This window comes from Pogoniulus pusillus, chromosome 41, assembly GCF_015220805.1.
Source record: "Pogoniulus pusillus isolate bPogPus1 chromosome 41, bPogPus1.pri, whole genome shotgun sequence".
Classification (NCBI taxonomy): Eukaryota; Metazoa; Chordata; class Aves; order Piciformes; family Lybiidae; genus Pogoniulus; species Pogoniulus pusillus.
Window position 1 is genome coordinate 5,295,647 of NC_087304.1, and position 20,717 is coordinate 5,316,363.

Below are 20,717 nucleotides of genomic sequence, written 5' to 3' on the forward strand. Positions count from 1 at the left end.
GCAAGGCCAGGCCTGGTCATGATGGCCACGTTGGCCCCAGACCAATCCTGTTCCTCCAAGCAGAAAGGGTGCAGGAGCTGTGCAGTAGCAGCTCAGCAGCTCTTGGCACCTGTGTGATCTGCTCTAGGAGCTCCTGCTGTGGCAGGGGGGTTGGACTGGATGAGCTTTGGAGGTGCCTTCCAGCCCCTGACATTGTGTGAGGCTCTGATCCTGTGGTTCTAGCTGTGGCTGCTTCTTTCCCAAGCTGGTCTCTGGTTCTCTGATGCCTGCAGTGCAGACACATGGGGATGGTTTCCTTACAGACCAGTGGAGATCTCCTCAAGGAAGAGGAATTGCCTCTGGCTTTTTAAGGGCTGCCTTCTGACACTACCTTCCACACATCCCCACGTGCAGCTGCCTCTGCCACACCAATGTCTCTTTAAGAAAGCCTGCTGATAAATCCAGCTTCATTATCCAAGGGTATCTAACAATCAGCCCTGTGCCACGCTTCCCTGTCATTACACCCAGTGGAGATTGACTCATTGGGTGACTCTGCTTGCAGTTGAAGCCACAGACAGTAAGTAGAAACCCAGGGAGACTCTGCAGTCTCCATGGAGACAGCACACTTACAACTTAATGTGATCAACAGATGCTGCCAGCATCTTGAGAGATGGAGAAGATGCTTCGAAGCGAGTGGGGTGTTTGTGGTGCTTGGGTGGATGCTCAGCTTGGCTCTGCTGGGGCTGGGGGGGAAGCTCAGACTGTTTGGGAAGCACACAGCTGTGTGTCTGGAAGGATGGGGAATGGCTCCTGTGGATAAAGCACCAGGCACGTGGGGCACTGCTTTTGTGCTCTCAGCATCTCTGCCCTTGCGGAGGTCACCACAACTTGGTCAGGTCCTGCAGCTGGCTCAGGGCTTCCTGAGCTCCCCCAGCTGATGCTTGGTGCAGCAATCTCAGAGCTCTGCTTTCAAATCAAAAGCCCCCCCTAAAAACCCATGAGTGAAGGAACAGATAAATCCTTGGGCCAGGGCTGCATGGGGGCAGGCAGAGCAGCAGCAGGACTGCCTGGCCCCTGTGCCACTGAGGCCTCTTTGTTGCTCCCTTTGACATGTCTCAAGGTGCCCAGGCCAACCTCATGGCATTCACCAAGGCCAAGTGTGAGGTCCTTAGCTGGGTGGGTGCAAGCCCAAGCACAACTCCAGGCTGGGTGGGGAATGGCTGAGAGCAGCCCTGAGGAACAGGACCTGGGGGTGTGGGGTGAGGAGAAGCTCAACAGGAGCCTGCAGTGGGAGTGCAGCCCAGACACAACCCTGTGCTGGGCTACAGCAAGAGCAGTGTGGGCACAGGGCAAGGGAGGGGATTCTGCCCCTTGGCTCTGCTCTCCTCACACCCCACCTGCAGTCCTGGGGGCAGTTCTGGAGCCCCCAGCACAAGCAGGACATGGAAGTGTTGGAGCCAGTGCAGAGGAGGCCACCAAGATGCTGAGAGGGCTGCAGCAGCTCTGCTCTGAGCACAGGCTGAGAGAGTTGGGGCTCTGCAGCCTGGAGAAGAGGAGACCTTGGAGTGGCCTTCCAGGATCTGAAGGGATCTCCAGGAGGGCTGGGGAGAGACTATTGACAAGGTCTGATAATGAGAGGAGGAGGAGGAATGGGTTTGAAGTGGCAGAGTGGAGATTGAAAGTGGATGTTAGGAAGAAGTTGTTTGCAGTGAGGGTGGTGAGAGACTGGCACAGGTTGAGAGTGGTGAGACACTGGCACAAGTTTCCCAGGGAGGTGGTGGAGCACAGAAGATCTTTGATCTTTGATCACATTCTGTGCTTCTGTGCTCCACCACCTCCCTGGTGGCATTCAGGACCAGGTTGGATGAGGCCTTGAGCAACCTGTTCTAGTGGGAGGTGTCTCTGCCTATGGCAGGGGAGTTGGAAGTGGCTGAGCTTTGAGCTCCCTTCCAACTAAGCCATTCTCTGATTCTCTTCTATCCCAGTGAAGTGAGGCAGTGCCAGGCAGGCACTTACTGGCTGCAGCCTCCTTTATGCTCTGGGGTGGGTGACTGTGATGAGATGAAACTAGCAGGAAGCTGATGAATGACTCCAGAACCTCAGTGAATTGCACAGGGATCTCCCTCTGTGCTGCATGACCTAAGGTGGGAGCTGCCATCAAGATTCCCAGAGCAGTTTTTGTACTTCTGCTTCATTTTCCTGTGAAGCCTCTGCTGAGTGATCACCTCCCAATGAAATCTTCAGAGCTGATGTAAAGAATTTGCCTGCTTGCAGCCCTCCTTGCTCTGATGTTGGTTCAGCCTCTCTTAACAGCACATCTGGACCCCTCGCATCGGTGCCAGGGGGAAGGGAGAGGCAGTGCTCCTCAAACAGAAGGCTCAAGGATGCTAATCCTGCATCACAAAGCAATTCTTGGAGCATAACATTCAGAGTGGATGGTCCAGATGCAATCATTGGCTCCAGAAGCCTTCGTTTCCCTGGCTGCAGGGAGCTGGGAAGGTTTAGATGCATGCAGTGCTTGCTTGCTTCTTACTCTTTCCCCAAGCATCCTCTGCTGGCCGCACCTGGAGACAGACTGCCTGGCTGCAGGGAACTCACACAGTCACAGGATGTCAGGGGCTGGAAGGGACCTCCAAAGCTCCTCCAGTCCAACCCCCCTGCCACAGCAGGATCACCCAGAGCAGGCATGTGACAGCTCTGGCCCCGTGCAGAGGGTTCAGCTCCTTCCCCAGCACAGGGAAGGTCTTGAGGCTGAACTTCTCCCTTCACAATTTAGCCTAAAATGCAGGGATAACTTCCCCACCTCTCTCCTCCCCCAGGCTCCAGCACCTGCAGATCCCAGCCCCATCCTAGAAGCATAGAACCACAGAATGTCAGGGGCTGGAAGGGACCTCCAAAGCTCCAACCCCCTGCCAGAGCAGGGTCTCCTAGAGCAGATCCCACAGGAACACATCATAGAGTCATAGAGTCATAGAATCAACCAGGTTGGAAGAGACCTCCAAGATCATCCAGTCCAACCTAGCACCCAGCCCTCTCCAGTCAACCAGACCATGGCACTAAGTGCCCCAGCCAGGCTTTTCTTCAACACCTCCAGGCATGGTGACTCCACCACCTCCCTGGGCAGCCCATTCCAATGGCAGATCACTCTCTGGGAAGAACTTCCTCCTAACATCCAGCCTATCCAGGCAGGTCTTGGATATCTCCAGAGAGGGAGACTCCACAGCCCCCCTGGGCAGCCTGTTCCAGGGCTCTGGCACCCTCACAGGGAAAAAAAATCCTCCTCATCTTTAAATGGAACTTCCTCTGCCTCAGCTTCCACCACTGCCCCTTGGCCTGGCACTGGGCATCACCCAGCAGAGCCTGGCTGCAGCCTCCTGCCACTCACCTGCACATCTTTAGAGCCATTGCTGAGGTCACCTCTCAGGCTCCTCTGCTCCCAGCAGCACAGCCCCAGCTCCCTCAGGCTCTGCTCCTAACAGAGCTGTTCCTTTCCCTTCAGCATCTCTGTGGCTCTGCTGCCAGGCAACCAGCAACAGAAGAAGGGGACCCAGCCTCAAGTTGTGCCAGGGCAGGTTGAGGCTGGATGTGAGGAGGAAGTTGTGATGGGCACACACAAGAGAGAGTGATTGGCACTGGAATGGGCTGCCCAGGGAGGTGGTGGAGTGGCTGTGGCTGGAGGTGTTGAAGCCAAGCCTGGCTGGGGCACTTAGTGCCATGGTCTGGTTGATTGGCCAGGGCTGGGTGCTAGGTTGTGCTGGCTGAGCCTGAAGCTCCCTCCCAGCCTGCCTGATTCTCTGATCCTCTGATCAGCCTGATTATTATTATCATTATTTTTAAGCTCTGCTCACTCCAAATCAGGCTGAGAATTGAATTAGCTCCGGGAGAGCCTTGGCCAATCACTCAGGGAAGCTGAAGGACAACTTTATTGATTCCTATGTTTCAAAAGAGGGGGGAAGGGAGGGGAATAAGAATTAAATGATATCCCTTTTGTGTTATTTAAAATGCTGCTTAAGCAATTTAGTAATGTGGTGGTGGAGGCCCAGTTCCAGGCTCTGCAGTGGCTGAAGGAGGGGGAGACATTTCCCTTGACAAGAGAGCTAGGTGGAAGAAAGATTTAGTGTAATTGCCTTCCCTTCCAAATAATTGATGATGCCAAAAGGACTGGCTAAGAGTTTGCCAGCTTCCTTCCCTGCCCACCATTTATTAAAGATGGAGTAATTAATTATGTAAATAGATGACTTATAAGCAACAACACTGGGAGTGAATTGATTTGATTTGATTTGATTTGATTTTTCTGTGGATGAATTTATATGGCAGGGAAATACTGAGAAGGTGATTAGCAGGTGGCCCAGGGAGGTTGTGGCTGCTCCCTGCCTGGAGGTGTTCAAGGCCAGGTTGGGTGAGGCTTTGAGTGACCTGTTCTAGAGGGAGGTGTCCCTGCCTATGGCAGGGGGTTGGAACTGGGTGATGCTTGAGGTCCCTTCCAACCTGAACTGTTCTGTGATTGTATGATGATGCTGGGGAGGAAGAGGAGGAGGAGGAAGAAGAGGAGGAGGAGGAAGAGGAGGAGGAAGAGGAGGAGGAGGAGGAGGAGGAGGAGGAGGAGGAGGAGGAGGAGGAGGAGGAGGAGGAGGAGGAGGAGGAGGAGGAGGAAGAGGAGGAGGAAGAAGAGGACAAAGAGGAGGAAGAGGAGGATGAGAAAGAAGAAGAGGAGGAAGAAGAGGAGGAGGAGGTAGAAGAGGATGAGAAAGAAGAAGAGGAGGAAGAAGAGGAGAAGGAGGAGGAGAAGGAAGAGGAGGAGGAAGAAGAGGAGAAGGAGGAGGAAAATGAAGAGGAGGAGAAGGAAGAAGAGGAGAAGGAAGAGGAAGAGGAGGAGGAGGAGAAAGAAGAGGAGGAAGAAGAGGAGGAGGAGAAAAAAGAGGAGGAGGAATTAGAAAAGGAGGAGGAGGAAGAAGAGGAGAAGAAGGAGAAGAAAGAAGAAGAGGAGGAAAAAGAGGAGAAGGAGGAGGAGGAGAAAGAAGGAGGAAGAAGAAGGAGGAGGAGGAGGAAGAAGAAGAAGAGGAGAAGGTGGCCTGGTGAGTCTCAGGAGATGGATGTTTAGTCCTTTCGTGGGGATTTTAGCCCTTCTTCATGCCAGGAGTGGAAGCAGTGCCTGAGGGATCCCACCTGCTCCCAGCAGACTCCTTACTGCAGGGCTGTGTGGAAGGAAAGCATCTTCCAGGTCCCTTTCCGTTAGGAATGAGCTCTGCTCGGCGGCTCCAGAAGGAGCCGGGAGGACAGCTCCAGCCTTTGCCCAACCCTCTGCAGCTCCTTGGACTAAACTCCAGTGCAGGATTTCTCTGCCCAGCCCTCCCCTCTGGCTCGTTGCAGCCCTCCCTTTCGGGAGCAGCTCTTCATCAAGTGGATGTGCACTGACAAATGAAAGATCTCTCCCTTCCCCCTCCCCCCTTCTCCCTCCCAACCTCAAATCCTGAACCTTTGCCCCAGCAGGAGAGTAGGAAATGCTTTGAAGTGCCAAGGGGGGCTGGGAAGTGCTGCCTTGTGCTGTGCCACTCTTCCTGAGGGTCCCATTCCATACAGGGGACAGCTTGAGGACATCTGGGTGAGGGAGGGAAGCTTTGGTGTGAGCTGAGTCGTAAGATCTGAATTGTTTCAGCTGGAAAAGCCTTTAAGCTCTACCAAGTCTGCTGCTAAACCATGGCCCTCAGCACCACACCTCTGCAGTGCTCCATGGACAGGGATTCAGCCACCTCCCCAGGCTGCCAGGCTTTGAGAACCCTTGCAGTGAAGAAGCTTCTTCTAATGTCCAACCCAAACCTTCCTAAGACCATCAAGAGGGCTGTGGAGGTGCTGGAAGGTGTCCAGAGCAGGGCCACGAGGATGAGCACAGGGCTGGAGCTGCTCTGCTGGGAGCAGAGACTGAGGCAGTTGGGGATGTGCAGGCTGGAGAGGAGAAGGCTCCCAGGGGACCTTCTTGTGGCCTTGCAGTACCTTAAGGGGGCTACAAGAAAGCTGGGGAGGGACTTTTGAGGCTGTGAGAGAGTAATAGGACTGGGGGAATGGAGCAAGGCTGGAGGTGAGGAGAGTGAGGCTGGAGGTGAGGAGGAAGTTGTTGAGCAGGAGAGTGGTGAGAGCCTGGCAGGGGTTGCCCAGGGAGGTGGTTGAGGCCCCATGGCTGGAGGTGTTTGAGGCCAGGCTGGCTGAGGCTGTGTGCAGCCTGCTCTAGGGTAGGGTGTCCCTGGGCATGGCAGGGGTTGGCACTGCCTGATCCTTGTGGTCCCTTCCAACCCTGCCTGATTCTGTGCTCAAAATGCTCTTTCAGGCTCTTTTTACTCACAGTCCAGGTGGTTTGAGCTTTTGTTGTGTGAGGGTGGCAGTGCCCTTCCATCCCAGGAGCTGCCAAAGCTGGGTGAAAAAAAGCTCTTTGCCTCCTTCTCCCTCTCCTCCTCTCTTCAGGGCTGCTGGGTTTAGGCTTAGCCACCTGGAGCTCATCTGAAAGCCTCCCACCAGCCTTGCTGGCCAGCAGGGTTGTTGCATCAGGCCTGGCCTCTCCCTGGTGCACCAGAGGTGATTTGGAAACTTAGGTGATGTGTGTGTGAATCTCTCCTGTGCTGCCTGAAGTTCCTTGACCTTCAACTAAGACCTGAGCTGCCTCTTCTCCGTGATGAGTCGATGCTATTAATTGGAAATCCAATTCTGGAGGCTGGCCAGGCCAGTGCTGAGCCAGCAGCACTTGGCTCTGCAGGCAGGATGCAGGACATGGCTTGCTCTATCTATAGCCAGGGAAAGTCAGCTCGTTCTGTCTTTCTGCAGGGGAAAGTAGCAGGGGGGGAAACTGGTCCCAGTTCCTGCCTCACCAGTCTGGAGCTTCACAGCTTTGCTTTTTCCTCTCGGTAGCTTCTGTGCCCTGCACAACAGAACCACCAAGCAAAGGCTTTCAGTGCTGGCTGCAGCTGGGCAAAAGGGCAGCACTCATAGAACCATAGAAGCAGCCAGGCTGGAAGAGAGCTCCAAGCTCAGCCAGCACAACCTAGCACCCAGCCCTGGCCAAGCACCAGACCATGGCACTAAGTGCCCCAGCCAGGCTTGGCTGCAACACCTCCAGCCACAGAGACTCCACCACCTCCCTGGGCAGCCCATTCCAGTGCCAATCACTCTCTCTGCCAGCAACTTCCTCCTCACATCCAGCCTCAGCCTGCCCTGCCACAGTTTGAGCCTGGGTCCCCTTCTGTCCCTGGCTGCCTGGCAGCAGAGGCCAACCTGGCCACAGCCTCCCTGCAGGCAGCTGCAGGCAGCAATGAGCTCTGCCCTCAGCCTCCTCTGCTGCAGGCTGCACCCCCCCAGCTCCCTCAGCCTCTCCTCACAGGGCTGTGCTCCAGGCCCCTCCCCAGCCTTGCTGCCCTGCTCTGGGCACCTTCCAGCACCTCAACATCTCTCTGCAATTCAGGAGCCCAGAACTGGACACAGCACTCCAGGTGTGGCCTGAGCAGTGCTGAGCACAAGGCAGAAGGACTGTCCTGGTCCTGCTGCCCACACAGCTCCTGAGCCAGCCCAGGATGCCATTAGCCTTCTTGGGGGGAACTGGAGCCAGGCACTCTCAGTGGTGTCCAGTGACAAGCCCAAAGGCAACAGGCACAAACTGAGAGGGGCTGATGAAGGACTCAATGATCTGTGGAGGTCCCTTCCAACCCCTAACATCCTGTGATCCTGTGATCCTGTGATCCTGTGAGTGGGAAGATGCTGCAGTGGTCTCAGAGGCAGCAGGAGACTGTCCTGATGGCCTCTGAGGTGTCCTGATGGCCTCTGAGGTGTTCTGATGGCCTCTGAGATGTCCTGATGGCCTCTGAGGTGTCCTGATGGGCAGTCCTGGGCTGAGGCACAGCTCAGGCAGGTCTCAGAGCAGCAGCAATCAGTGCTGAGGTGTGAGAGGGGCTGCTGAGGGCTGTGCTCAGCCCGAGCTGATCAATCCCAAGCTGATTAATACTAAGTGTTTATAAAGTGTGTCAGCCCCAAACGTGAATCCAATATTAATTAATCCCCTGACCTGCCCTGGGAAGTGGGAAGGGAAGGAAATCTTGTGTCTGTTTTAAAGGAAGGAGATGAGAGGGATTGATTGGGTGGTGCTTGCAGCTTGGGGCTTCATTCTGCTTCTCCCTTTGTCTTGGGCATTTAGAGGGAGGTTTGGTGGGCTGAGCCCAAGCTTTGGGGCTGGAGGGGGTGTCTGCAAGGTTGGGCTCTCCTCCAGGAGGTGCAGAATGGTCAATTCACTGCAAGCTGCTGTTGGATTGTGAAGGAATTCCCTGCTCCAGGGTCTGCATTCAGAAAGTGGAGATGTCCCTGGCAGGAGGCTGCCTGTCCCCTGCTCTGGGCACCGAGCATGGCAGGGTGCTGTGGGTGCATTCAGGGCCACACAGGGCCTGAGCAGATGGCCAAAGCCTCTTCAAGGCCAGAGGAGCTCAGGAGAGGAGTTGGTGCTGTCCTTGCAGGCACCAAGTGCAGCAGTTTGGAGGTGAGGGAATGAGCTCAGCTTGTTCTGTGGCCCTGGCAGAGCCTGGAGCATTATGGCCACAGTCTGAGGAGACTCTGCAGGAGAGCCTGGGATAAGTGGGGAAGGGTCTGGAGGCAGATCAGCTGCCTGTTGGTGGCAGATATGGACCTGGGGTTGCTTAGTCTGGAGAAGCCTGAGAGGGGATTGAATCAATGTTTATCAATAGCTGAGGGCTGGGGGTCAGGAGGGGGGGACAGGCTCTGCTCCCTGCTCCCTGGCACAGGACAAGCAGCAATGGATGGAAGCTGCAGCACAGGAGGTTCCAGCTCAGCACAAGGGCAACTTCTTGGCTGGAAGGGTCCCAGAGCCTGGCACAGGCTGCCCAGAGAGGCTGTGGAGTCTCCTTGTGTGGAGCCTTTCCAGGCCTGTCTGGATGTGTTCCTGTGTGCCCTGAGCTGGATTGGATGGTGCTGCTCTGGCAGGAGGGTTGGGCTGGATGAGCTCTTCGGGTCCCTTCCAACCCCTGACATCCTGTGAGGCTGTGTGAAGACCTCTACTGAGGCAGAGGAAGCTGCACAATCTGAGCCTTGCTTCTGATTTCAATCAGGCTTTGCCTGATGCAGTAAAGCCAATGGAAAGCTTTGGTGCAGGCACAGCTGTGCCCCTGCCACGCAGAGCATCACGCAGGATAGAACAGAACCACTCAGGCTTGGAAGGGACCACAAGGATCAGCCAGTTCCAACCCCCCTGTCATGGGCAGGGACCGAGATCAGACTGCCAGAGCTTCATCTGACCTGGCCTTAAACACCTCCAGGGGTGAGGCTTCCACCACCTCCTTGGGCAACCCCTTCCAGGCTCTCACCACCCTCATGCTGAGCAACTTCTTCCTAACCCCCAAGCTGAATCCCCCCATTTCCAGCGGTGTGTGCTCCGCCAGCTCAGAGAGCTCCTGGCAGAGAGCTTCCAGACCCTGCAGGTGGGAGCAATAACTTTTTCAGCTGCTTTGGCTAAGTGCAGCTGAGTTCCAAGGCCCTCATTTTGGTCTCTGTGTGGAGCCCCAGAGCCTTGATGTGGATGGAAATCGATGTCAAAACAACACCTTCAGCAACCCGCTCGAATCCTTGGGCATCCCTCCAGGGCTTGGGGCAGAACCCTCTGCTGCTTGTGACAGCCCTGTGAATAAACAGAGCATTTCCATCTCCCTGCTGGGGAGCCCAGAGCCTTTCACAGGCACCAGGATTTGCATAAACCACTCCAAACTCACAGAACTGAAGCCAGATCCTGCAGGAGCTGAATGAAATCGTAATGCTCTGCGCTTTAATTAGTCTCTCACCCTTGCTGTATCAAACCATCATCACTGCTCATCTCAAACTGCTGCTTATTCTGGGATGGATGTGTATATATATATGTGTAAGAAAAAAGCTTGAGTCCCCTGATAGGGCCAAGGGCTGGAAAGGTGGAGGAGGGAAATGAGCATCCTTGTGGGTCCACATGGCTCCTGGGCTGTGCCTGTGCTGGCGCAGGGCTTGTTTAGAGCTCTCTAGCACAGATGGGCCAAAGCCTCCCTCCCTATCTCACCTAGGGGCAGTGAGGACAAGGCAGAGGACTCCAGGGGAGAGCTGGCATTCCCAGCTATCCCAGCCTGCTCCCAAGGAGCAGAGCAGAGCTAGGGGCAGCTCTGTGCCTGGGGCAGAACTGACTTGGCAACAAGAGCTGTGTGACAAGTCCCGAGCCAGCCTCAAGCGAGGGCAGCACAAAGCAGCCTCAAGTCCCCTCCAGACTCTGGCAGCCACTTGGCATCTGGCAGAGGAAGCTTGTGGGGTTTGGGTTGTTTTTTCCCTCCTTTCCCTTCATCCTGCCACCTTTACAAGCACAGGAGGCAGATACTGAGCTGTTGTTACAGATCAAATTGGATTGGGTGTATTTTTTTTGCTGTCCCTCTGATTGATGCCTTAATAGAGGCATCCAGATGTGAAGTGGGCACACTGCAATTGAATCAGGGTTGTTTGCTTTCTCTCCTGGGGGATGCATAAACAGGGTTGGGAAGGTGGCAGCAATGGGGGGGGCTTGTGACAACTTTTTCTCTCTCATCTTCTGTCCAAATCATTTTAATGACAGGTTGGTGAACTGTGGAGTTCCAGAGCTTTCCAGGAAGTCCTGGGCATGGAACACTTCTTGATCAAGAGATTCATAGAATCACAGAATCAGGCAGGTTGGAAGAGAGCTCCAAGCAAATCCAGCCCAACCTAGCACCCAGCCCTGCCCAACCAACCAGACCATGGCACTCAGTGCCCCAGCCAGGCTTGGCTTCAACACCTCCAGCCACAGCCACTCCACCACCTCCCTGGGCAGCCCATTCCAGTGCCAATCACTCTCTCTGCCAGGAACCTCCTCCTCACATCCAGCCTCAACCTGCCCTGCCACAGCTTCAGCCTGGGTCCCCTTCTTCTGTCCCTGGCTGCCTGGCAGCAGAGCCCAACCCCACCTGGCTACAGCCTCCCTGCAGGCAGCTGCAGGCAGCAATGAGCTCTGCCCTGAGCCTCCTCTGCTGCAGGCTGCACCCCTCCAGCTCCCTCAGCCTCTCCTTTTGGCTCTGGTTAGTGATACATAAGCAAATATGTAGTTGTTGCAATGCCTGCTCCTTGCCTTAGTGCAAACAGCACTGCAAGAGCAACAGCTTAGCACAAGTTGTTTGCTTTAGGAAGGTTTGCAGCAGGTTAACCATCATCTGTGATGCTGCTCTTAGAGCCTGCTAAGAGGGGAATGACCACACAGCAGCCAAGGTGGCTGCAAAGACTTGAGGACTTGATGAGTGGCCTGGCTGTGGGCAGGGTTTGGCCAGTCCCAACTCTCCCATCCTGCAAGACACCTGGGCAGGGTGCAGGGACTTATCCCAACAGGCACTCTGCCTGCAGCAGTGATGGGAGGGGAAGAAAAGAGAGTTCAGTTCTAGGTGAACCTGCTTCAGCAAAGGGAGGTTGGACCAAATTATCTCCAGAGGTCCCTCCTGAGCTCCACCAGCCTGTGACTGTGTGTGGCAAGCAGCCAAGCCCTGCTATTTACCCTCAGGCAAGAGACCAATCTGTGGCCTGTTTGTTTTGCTCTGCTGTATTTATAGCCAAGGTGCCCATGCTGTGGGGAAGAGCTGCCAAGCACAGGCCAGCCCTGCTTGAGCTGGGCTGTGGCAACTTGGGGCTAATCCACAGCATCTGCCTTGGCACAGAGGTGATGAACTCAGCTGCATCTCCCCCCCCAGCAGCGAGCCCAGCGATGGGACTAAGCCCTGGCGTGAGCACTGTGGGTCTGGACCATCAGAACAGGCTTGGCTCTTCCTTGCCTGCCAGTGTAGGCAACATCCTCAGTGTCTTCACTGCTGGGGGAAACAAACCCTTTGGCATGTGCTTGCCTTCACACCCTGCCTGGATGCAGCTGCCTCTGCTTTCTCCCTGCTTGTGAGCAGATGGCGAAGCGAGAGAGGAGATGCCTCAGGTGAGCCGGGCTGGGAGCCTCAGGCAGGCACAAGTGTGAAGAGACACATCCTGGCCTTGTCAAAATATTGGGCTGCCTGCTTAAAGCAGAGCAGAAGGGACTGCACAAGCCAGCAGGCTCTCCTGGTAGCAGCACACAGGTCCCTGCGTGGGCTGGGAGCTGAGGGGCACGCAGAGGTCCGGGGGGTAGCAGCCAGCTGCGGGTGCTAGAGGTAGGCTGTGGCACCTCTGCGGGCACCTTTGCACTGCAGACCTGCAGGGCAGTGTTTAAACATCCAAGGGAGGCTTGGATCGAGGAGCTGAGTGGTTGTTGCTCGCAGTTCCTGTGATGGACCCGGGCAGATAGCACCAATTATAAAGTTATTAACAAATGAATGTGCTCCTTGGCTCCAATTAAGTGATAAGAGGCAAAGCAAAGGGGCAGATTTCTATCATTAGCAGATTACAGGTCCATATTCAGCTGATAATAAAGCAGGCACTTTGCAACACCTCCCCTCCCTCCGACGCAGCTCCTTAGGTGATTGTTTGGCCCTAGAAGAAATAAAAGAGAGCTTTGCACAAAGCAATAACAGTGCTGGAGGTGTCTTTATCACAGGCCCTGCTGGGGAGAGGAACAAAAGGGGCACGAAATGACTCAGGCCACTGACAATGAGGATGACAGCAGTAGGAGTGGGAAGGGTGCAGAGCACTGGGCCAGAACAGCTCCAGTCTGTTCAGGAGATAAAGCCTTAAGAGGGAGTTCACTTCAATCAGGGAGGAAGATTTCTGCAGCCTCCGGAAAGAAAAGTGAAAAGAGCCACAGGAGAAGGAAGAAAAGAATATTAACAGGGGTGGGAGGAGTTGTTTCTCTCCCTTTTTGCCCTAGAAAATCAGGTAGGATTGAGGCTGCAGCTGCAGGCACACAGTGCCTCTTCCACTGGGCTGGGATCTGACGTTTCGGAGGTGCTCAAACGCAATTAGGCTTCGCGGGGCTAATTTAGCTGCCAGGTGATGTGCTGGAGGAGGAGAATACCAACTGCAGGGGAAGACAATGAGCTTCCCCTCGGTGACCCTGCACAGTCCTCCCTGGAAACATGCACCTGCAGCCCAGAGAGCCAAGCAGAGCCTGGGCTGCAGCAGGAGCAGTGTGGCCAGCAGGGCCAGGGAGGAGATTCTCCCCCTCTGCTGAGACCCTACCTGGAGTCCTGCATCCAGTTCTGGAGCCCCTGGGACAAGAGGGCTGTGGAGATGCTGGAGAGTGTCCAGAGCAGGGTCAGGAGGATGCTGAGAGGCTGCAGCAGCTCTGCTGTGAGCACAGCCTGAAAGAGTTGGGGCTGTGCAGGCTGGAGCAGAGGAGGCTCCCAGGGGACCTTCTTGTGGCCTGCCAGCATCTGAAGTGGGCTCCAAAAAAGCTGGGGAGGGACTTTTGAGGCTGTCAGGGAGTGGCAGGAGTGGGGGGGATGGAGCAAAGCTGGAGGTGGGGAGAGTGAGGCTGGAGGTGAGGAGGAAGTTGTTGAGCAGGAGAGTGGTGAGAGCCTGGCAGGGGCTGCCCAGGGAGGTGGTTGAGGCCCCATGGCTGGAGGTGTTTGAGGCCAGGCTGGCTGAGGCTGTGTGCAGCCTGCTCTAGGGTAGGGTGTCCCTGGGCATGGCAGGGGTTGGCACTGCCTGCTCCTTGTGGTCCCTTCCAACCCTGCCTGATTCTGTGACTCTATGACTCTGAAAGCTGGTTTCATTTTCCTCTCAGCAGGGAAGAGGCAGTGGTTGAAGGGAAAGAGTCCTGCTCCCCGTTCAGCTCTCTGCTTTGCAGTGTGTGATGGTTTGGGTGTTCCCTGCCCCCCCTCCCCACTTCAGAAAATCACCCAGACTGGACTCAGCTGAGCTGGAAATGAAGAATGAAGCTTTATATTTACAGCTTAGCACAATCTCCAAGCAGATAGTTGCAATCTACACAGCTATAGACAGGAGTAGACAAGCTTAGAGCAACACAGAAGCACAGCAACCCTCCCAGCAACCAGAGTCCCCAGGAGGGGCTCCCTACCACCCTTCCACCTTCTTTCCACCCCTCTACCTTACCCCAGACTTTGCCTGATGTTCAAGATGAGTTTGGAGGATCAGCCAGGGGGGTTAGGAAGCAGGATGAGTCACACAGCAGGTGAGGGAGAGAAGTGCAGCCCAAAGCCAGAGAGCAAACTGCATTACCTCTGTTCGTGTTCATGTTCTTCCACATCTCAGCCAGGCTCTGAGTGCAGCAGCCACCAGCACTGGGTCCTTTTCACAGCCTGGCATCTAATCCTTCTCAGCAGGACATCCCAGCTGGGCTCAAACCAGCACACTGTGTGTTAGGTGCTTGGGCTGGTGAAATATGTAGAGGATGTGGTTCCCTTCCTGCCGTGGCATAAATCAGGAGTCACTCTGGCTGTGCAGATTTACACAAGCTCAGGCCTTGGCTTCACAGGATTATAACAGCATAAAGCTGGTGGGGAGGAAAGGTCAAGCCTGCCCTACCTGCCTCAAAGCAGGGTGAGCTCAGCCATGAAATTGTGATCATGATGGATCAGGGAAGCTCATCAGGAGGTGATTAATTGTTATTAAGTGTTATTTATTCCTGGCACTCTGGGGAGCCCTGGTGTCACATCTCTGTTAGGTTCCCCTGAGCCTGGATCCACTCCAAGTTTTCTGAAGTCCTTGAGTTTGCAAAGCAGAGCTGCTGAGCTGGTAGGAACAGGTCGTGGGGTTGAATAATGCTGGGACTTGAGGATTGTTGGAGGAGAAGTGCCCTTATGTGTGCACTGCTTGGCAGGAAGGAGGAGAGGGGTCCTGGGAGGAGGAGAGGGGTCCTGGGAGGAGCTCAGCAAAGGAGAACTGGACAATTATAAATGTAAAATCAGTGAGCTGAGGTTAGACTTCTTTATAGAATCAGCAGGTTGGGAGAGAGCTCCAAACTCATCCAGCCCAACCTAGCACTCAGCCCTGGCCAGTCACCAGACCATGGCACTAAGTGCCCCAGCCAGGCTTGGCTACAACACCTCCAGCCACAGCCACTCCACCACCTCCCTGGGCAGCCCATTCCAGTGCCAATCACTCTCTCTGACAACAACTTCCTCCTCACATCCAGCCTCAACCTGCCCTGGCACAGCTTCAGCCTGGGTCCCCTTCTTCTATCCCTGGCTGCCTGGCAGCAGAGCCCAACCCCACCTGGCTACAGCCTCCCTGCAGGCAGCTGCAGGCAGCAATCAGCTCTGCCCTGAGCCTCCTCTGCTGCAGGCTGCACCCCCCCAGCTCCCTCAGCCTCTCCTCACAGGGCTGTGCTCCAGGCCCCTCCCCAGCCTTGCTGCCCTTCTCAGGACACTCAGGGCTAGATCTTTGTGTGCTGTCTCTGTAACTACAGGCTCAAGTGCTCCTAATTACCCATCTCTAACAATCAGATCAAATTATCTCAGAGGGCTAATCCCAATGAATTTTTGCTCTCATTTTCACGGGTGTAAATCACAACTCCTCTCCTGTCAGCAGAGCTGGGCTGGATTTACACCCAGCCTAACGGAGCTTGGAAAGCATCTGCACTGAATCCCTGCCAGTTCTCCTCCCAGCCTGCCTGCAGAGACTCCAGAACCAGTGACACTGCCTTTCCTCGGCATCAAAGGGCCACTTGAAAGGCTAATTAATGGTCTCCCTCTGCCAGATCATGAGGTGAAGGAGTATTTCCTTGTCCTGCTGCAGCACCAACACGTGCAGCTCTACAGCCCCAGCCGCTTGCCTGCTGCTGCTGCTTTCTCCCCCTCTTCTTTCCAGCCCTGCACACACTCTGACCCCTCCCAAGAAAAGAGAAGATCTACTTTAGTGATTTGTATGGGTTTGCTTCCCAGGAAGATCCTGAGCTGAGCCAGCAGGATCTCTGCTCAAACCTCTTTCCCTGCAAGACATGGAACCCCTGTGCTGCTGGAGCCTGGCAGAGGAGAACTCTTTGCTTTCAGAGCTCCGCTTTCGCCTCTCGTCTCACCCTGCAAGCAGGAAGCAGCCCTCTTGACTCTAATTCCTATTGAAAGCAAATGGTGTCTGTGTCTGATTAGTTCTGGCTTCAGGCTGTATCAACAAGCTCTGCTGTTGGTCCTAACGTTTGCAGCCCAGAATATTTTAGGGCACTTGAGGCTGACAGCTTCATGTTTATTGCATTAAACCATTTTATCATCGGCTCGCCCAAGTGGTGTTCTCCCAGCTGGAAAGAGGCATGGAAGGGGAAAAAAACCACCCAAAAAACCAAGAAGGCAATTATGTCACTGGCCTAAGTGCTGACAGAAAGGCCAAATCCTGCAGCCTTCATCCAGGCAGAGCTGCAGATGGCCTGAGTCTGCTCTTGTTCAGGGCTTGATCCTGCCTCTGCTACAGGTAAAGCCAAAAGAATCATAGAATGATTGAATGATAGAATCATAGGATCATAGAATCATAGGATCATAGAATCATAGCATTATAGGATCACAGAATGATAGAATCATAGCATCATAGAAACATAGGATCATAGAATGATAGAATCATAGCATCATAGAATCATAGCATTATAGGATCATAGAATGATTGAATGATAGAATCATAGGATCATAGAATCATAGCATCATAGGGTCATAGAATGATAGAATCATAGCATCATAGGATCATAGAATCATAGCATTATAGGGTCATAGAATGATAGAATCATAGCATCATAGGATCATAGAATCATAGCATTATAGGGTCATAGAATGATAGAATCATAGCATCATAGAATCATAGCATTATAGGATCATAGCATGATAGAATCATAGCATCATAAAAACATAGGATCATAGAATGATAGAATCATAGGATCATAGAATCATAGGATCATAGGATCAGTCAGAGTTGGAAGGATCCACCCACAACAACCCCAAGCAGCACCACAACCTCCCTGGAGGTGTTCAAGGCCAGGTTGGATGAGGCCTCTTCTCAGTTGCACCCTGTGATGGGACCAGGGGCAAAGGTCCAGCAGCAGAGGAATCATGGAATGGTTTAGGTTGGAAGGAACCTCAAAGATCCACCTCAGTGTGAGGATGAGCATTGATGTAAGAGTGACAGAGCACCGGAACAGGCTGCCAGAAGGTTTGTGGAGTCTCCTCCTCTGGAGACTTTCAAGCCCTGTCTGGATCCACTCCTCTGTGACCTGAGCTAGATTGTGTGGTCCTGCTCTGGCAGAGGAGTTGGACTTGATGATCTCTTTGGTCTCTTCGAACCCCTGACATCTGTGATCCTGTGAGTGGGGAGATGCTGCAATGGTCTCAGAGGCAGCAGGGGACTGTCCTGATGGCCTCTGAGTTGTCCTGATGGCCAGTCCTGGGCTGAGGCACAGCTCAGTCATCTCTCAGAGCATCAGCAATCAGTGCTGAGATGTGAGAGGGGCTGATGATGATCTGAGGAGGCTCCTTCCAACCCCTAACATCCTGTGATCCTGTGATCCTGCGCTTCAGAGCAGGAGAGAGACACCACAGCCCAAGACTCCAAACCTTTGGCACATAAACGCACTCAGAAACTTGTCCTGTGCCTTTCCCTCTCCACCAGACACACACAGAGCTGCCTTTGACTTTGCTCCTCTGCCCTCTTTCTCCTCACTCTCTCTCCAGATTAAACCAGGAATCTCCCTCCCCTCTCCCCCTTCTCAGAGCGTTCACACTCAGGGCTGCTTTGCATCCCCTCGCTGAGGCTTGCGCTTAGCCGCAGCTGTTTTATCACCCAGCAGCAGCTAAAATTGGACCACTTTCAGCTGTGGCTTATCCCAACCCAGAGTCAGAGCCTGACCTTCCCGCTGGAGATGGCTCTGCTTTGCATGCAAGAAGTGTTTCCAGCGTGCTGCTCTCCCCTCTGGCACGGGCATTACCCAAGCCCCAGCTATCGCTGCTGTGCTGTCCTAGCACAGCTCCTCCTGCTGAGAACAGTTTGCTCCTCTTAGAACAACTCCAACAGCCATGACTGAGTACCCGCAGGTCAGATGGGAATAATCAGGTCTCTGCCTGTGTCTTTCCAACAGAGCAAGGCCAGCAAAGCATCTTTGGGGGCTGCCTCACACCCCCAGGCTTTGAGGGGGGATTGCCATGAGGGGCTGGGAGCGTGTCTTGGCTCTGCTCTTGATCTCTTATCAGAAGATAAGCCAATGTCTGCCCAGCTCGGGAGGACTGGGTGCTGAGATGGGAAGATGAGCATTGTTCTCTAAGAATCCGAGCAGATAATCATCTCCTGCTCTCCCCAGGCTCTGCTGGCACAAGTCTCCATCCCGGAGGCCTTTCCCCTTGCCATGGGGAGCAGCAAAGCAGCAGCACGAAGGAATTAGTGCCTGGTTCTCCACAGCTCTGCAGAGAGCTTGCAGTGGATGCCCTCTGCTCAGCCTGGGCCACCCAGGGCTTGGCACAGCCTCTGCAGCCTGGAGTGCCACCAGGGCTGGAGTCCAGCCTCTTAGTGGGGAGGACACAGCTGGCATCGGCAGCCCCAGGGGCAGAAAGAGGGCTTGGAAAGCATCCTCTGGGGCTGTTTTCCTGGTGGGAGGGCAAGACTGGATGAGGCACTTAGTGCCATGGTCTAGTTGACTGGCTAGGGCTGGGGGATAGGTTGGACTGGATGAGCTTGGAGGTCTCTTCCAACCTGCTTGATTCTATGATTCCATGATTCTAAGGCAGACATCCTGCTGTGTCTCAGCACCTGAGTGGTTGGGCAGGCAGTGAGACATTTGAGAGTCTGAGACATTCCTTCCCATCAGCTGCTCCTAACCTGTCTCCTGGTTGCACATTCCCAGCTGTTCCAGTGGGAAATGAGCCTGATTCCTCTAATGCACCTCTCCCCGTGGCTGCATCTCAGGGCTCCCTGGGGCCATTACTGCTTCAGAGCTGAGGTTTTGGTGAACCATCCCCACGGAGCAGGTCTCCAGCAGTGCTGGGAGGGTCAGGAGCATTCTGGAACTGCTTACCTTGGTGGGCTTGAAGCAAGGAAGTTGGGAATGGGTTCAGTGTTTCCTCTGGGCTTCGGTGGCTGCAGCAGGCACCACAAAGGATGTGTTGGAGAGGTCCTGGTTCTGGGCTGTGCCTTCTGCCTGAGTGAACTGAGGACTCCAGCATGTGGGGAGATGGAGGCTGGTCCTGCTGCCCAGTTAGCAGCCCCTGGTTCTCCTTCCTCCTGCCCCACCCTGGCTTGGATTTATGCCTTTAGGGGTTCTACCTATGCTCCTGAGCACCCATTTCATTATCTGCTTGTAATTGTTTTGTCTTCCCTGATCCTTTGTTCACCTGTGATGAGTGTTCCAGCAGTTCTGCTCTCCTCTGACATGAGTTAGGTGCCTTTTGAACCCTGACTGATTAAACTCCCTTCCTTCTTCAAGTAAATTGGCTCCCATAGAGCTGTCCACTTGTGTGACTCCATTCACTCTCTGAATTACATCTTCCCAGCTGACAGATGGATTGCTCCCAGGGTTTTGTGGTCATTGTGTGAGCCTTAGAAGTTTGTGGCTGATTATATTCCCAACTTGGCCAACTTAGCTTTTGTTGATCTCTGGGACTTTGCTGTTTCCTCTCTTAACTATTAGTGACTGATGTCCAGCCTTCAGCCTGACTTTTCTCCTGCTGCTGGCAGGGAATATTGCAGTTGTCTACGAGCTGAGTTCACTCTGGGGACCCCTTCCTGGCTGATATTACTCAGTCCAAAGAGCTGCCCCCAACCTTCACTCCATTTCAGTGAGAAATGGATGCCTGAGCAGGAGATGGAACCTACTGAGCCCTGCACTGTTACATTTTGGTACATAAACTGGTGCAAACCAAAGGGAGTGTGAAGGATGAAGCCAGAGAGGCCACGCTGAAAGGAGGGAGATGACTACAGACAAGGTGAGGACGATGCCATGCTCCAGCTCAGAGGCCTCCCTGTGTCCCTTTGCAGCCTGGCATTCCCTTCCTGGTACCCTCTGCAGTGGCTGGGCTGACAGCTCCAATGTGCAGAGCTCAGCAGGGGCTGGTTAAGTTCTGCTTCACTGCTCTCAGAGGCTTCTGCAGCCCTTGGCTAGTGAGAATGCTTGGAAAGTTGGCCAGGAACTGTTAACTGGCTACTACTATTGGCTAGTAACTGGCTACTATTGGCTCTGTTACCTGGCTACCACTGTTACAGCCAGCAACTATTAACTGGCTACTACTGGTCAGCAACTCTGTTAATGGACTGCTATTGACCAGCAGCTCTGTTAACTGGCTACTACTGGCCAGCAGCTCTGTTAATTGACTACCACTGCCCATCAGGTCTGTTAACTGGCTACTACTGGCCCTCAACTCTATTAATTGGCTACTACTGACCAGCAGGTCTGTTAACTGGCTACTACTGGCCAATAACTCTGTTAACTGGCTCTGTTAACTGTTAACAGGCTACTACTGGCTAGCAACTGTTTACTGGTTACTGCTGGCCAGCAACTCTGTTAATTGGCTACTACTGGCCAGTAACTGTTAACTGGCTACTACTGGCCAACAGCTCTGTTACCTGGCTACTATTGGCCAGTAACTATTAACTAGCTACTACTGGCCAGCAGCTCTGTTAATTGGCCACTAGTGGCCAGTAACTGTTAACTGGCTACTAGTGGCCAGTAGTTCTGTGACCTGGCTATTAGTGGCCAGCAGCTCTGCTACTCTGTCTCCTACAGGCAGCCTTTGAACGCTGGTGACTAATCAGAGACAGGTTTTGAGCCCAAGGAAATACTTCTCCTTCTATTGCCTAACCCAAGCTCCAACTAACACCTTTGGATGGGGACTCCCCAGGGC

The 20,717-nt window shown here is 54.0% G+C and overlaps 1 long non-coding RNA gene across 1 annotated transcript; it reads right to left on the reverse strand.

Annotated features, from left to right (window-relative positions):
• Window positions 1–11,301: 11,301 nt before the first annotated feature.
• On the reverse strand, window positions 11,302–19,105 carry LOC135192109 (uncharacterized). The gene is made up of 3 exons (XR_010308911.1): window positions 18,896–19,105; window positions 14,134–14,319; window positions 11,302–12,486 (listed from the first exon to the last, which is right to left on the reverse strand). It is a non-coding gene; the product is annotated as an uncharacterized LOC135192109 (long non-coding RNA).
• Window positions 19,106–20,717: the final 1,612 nt, after the last annotated feature.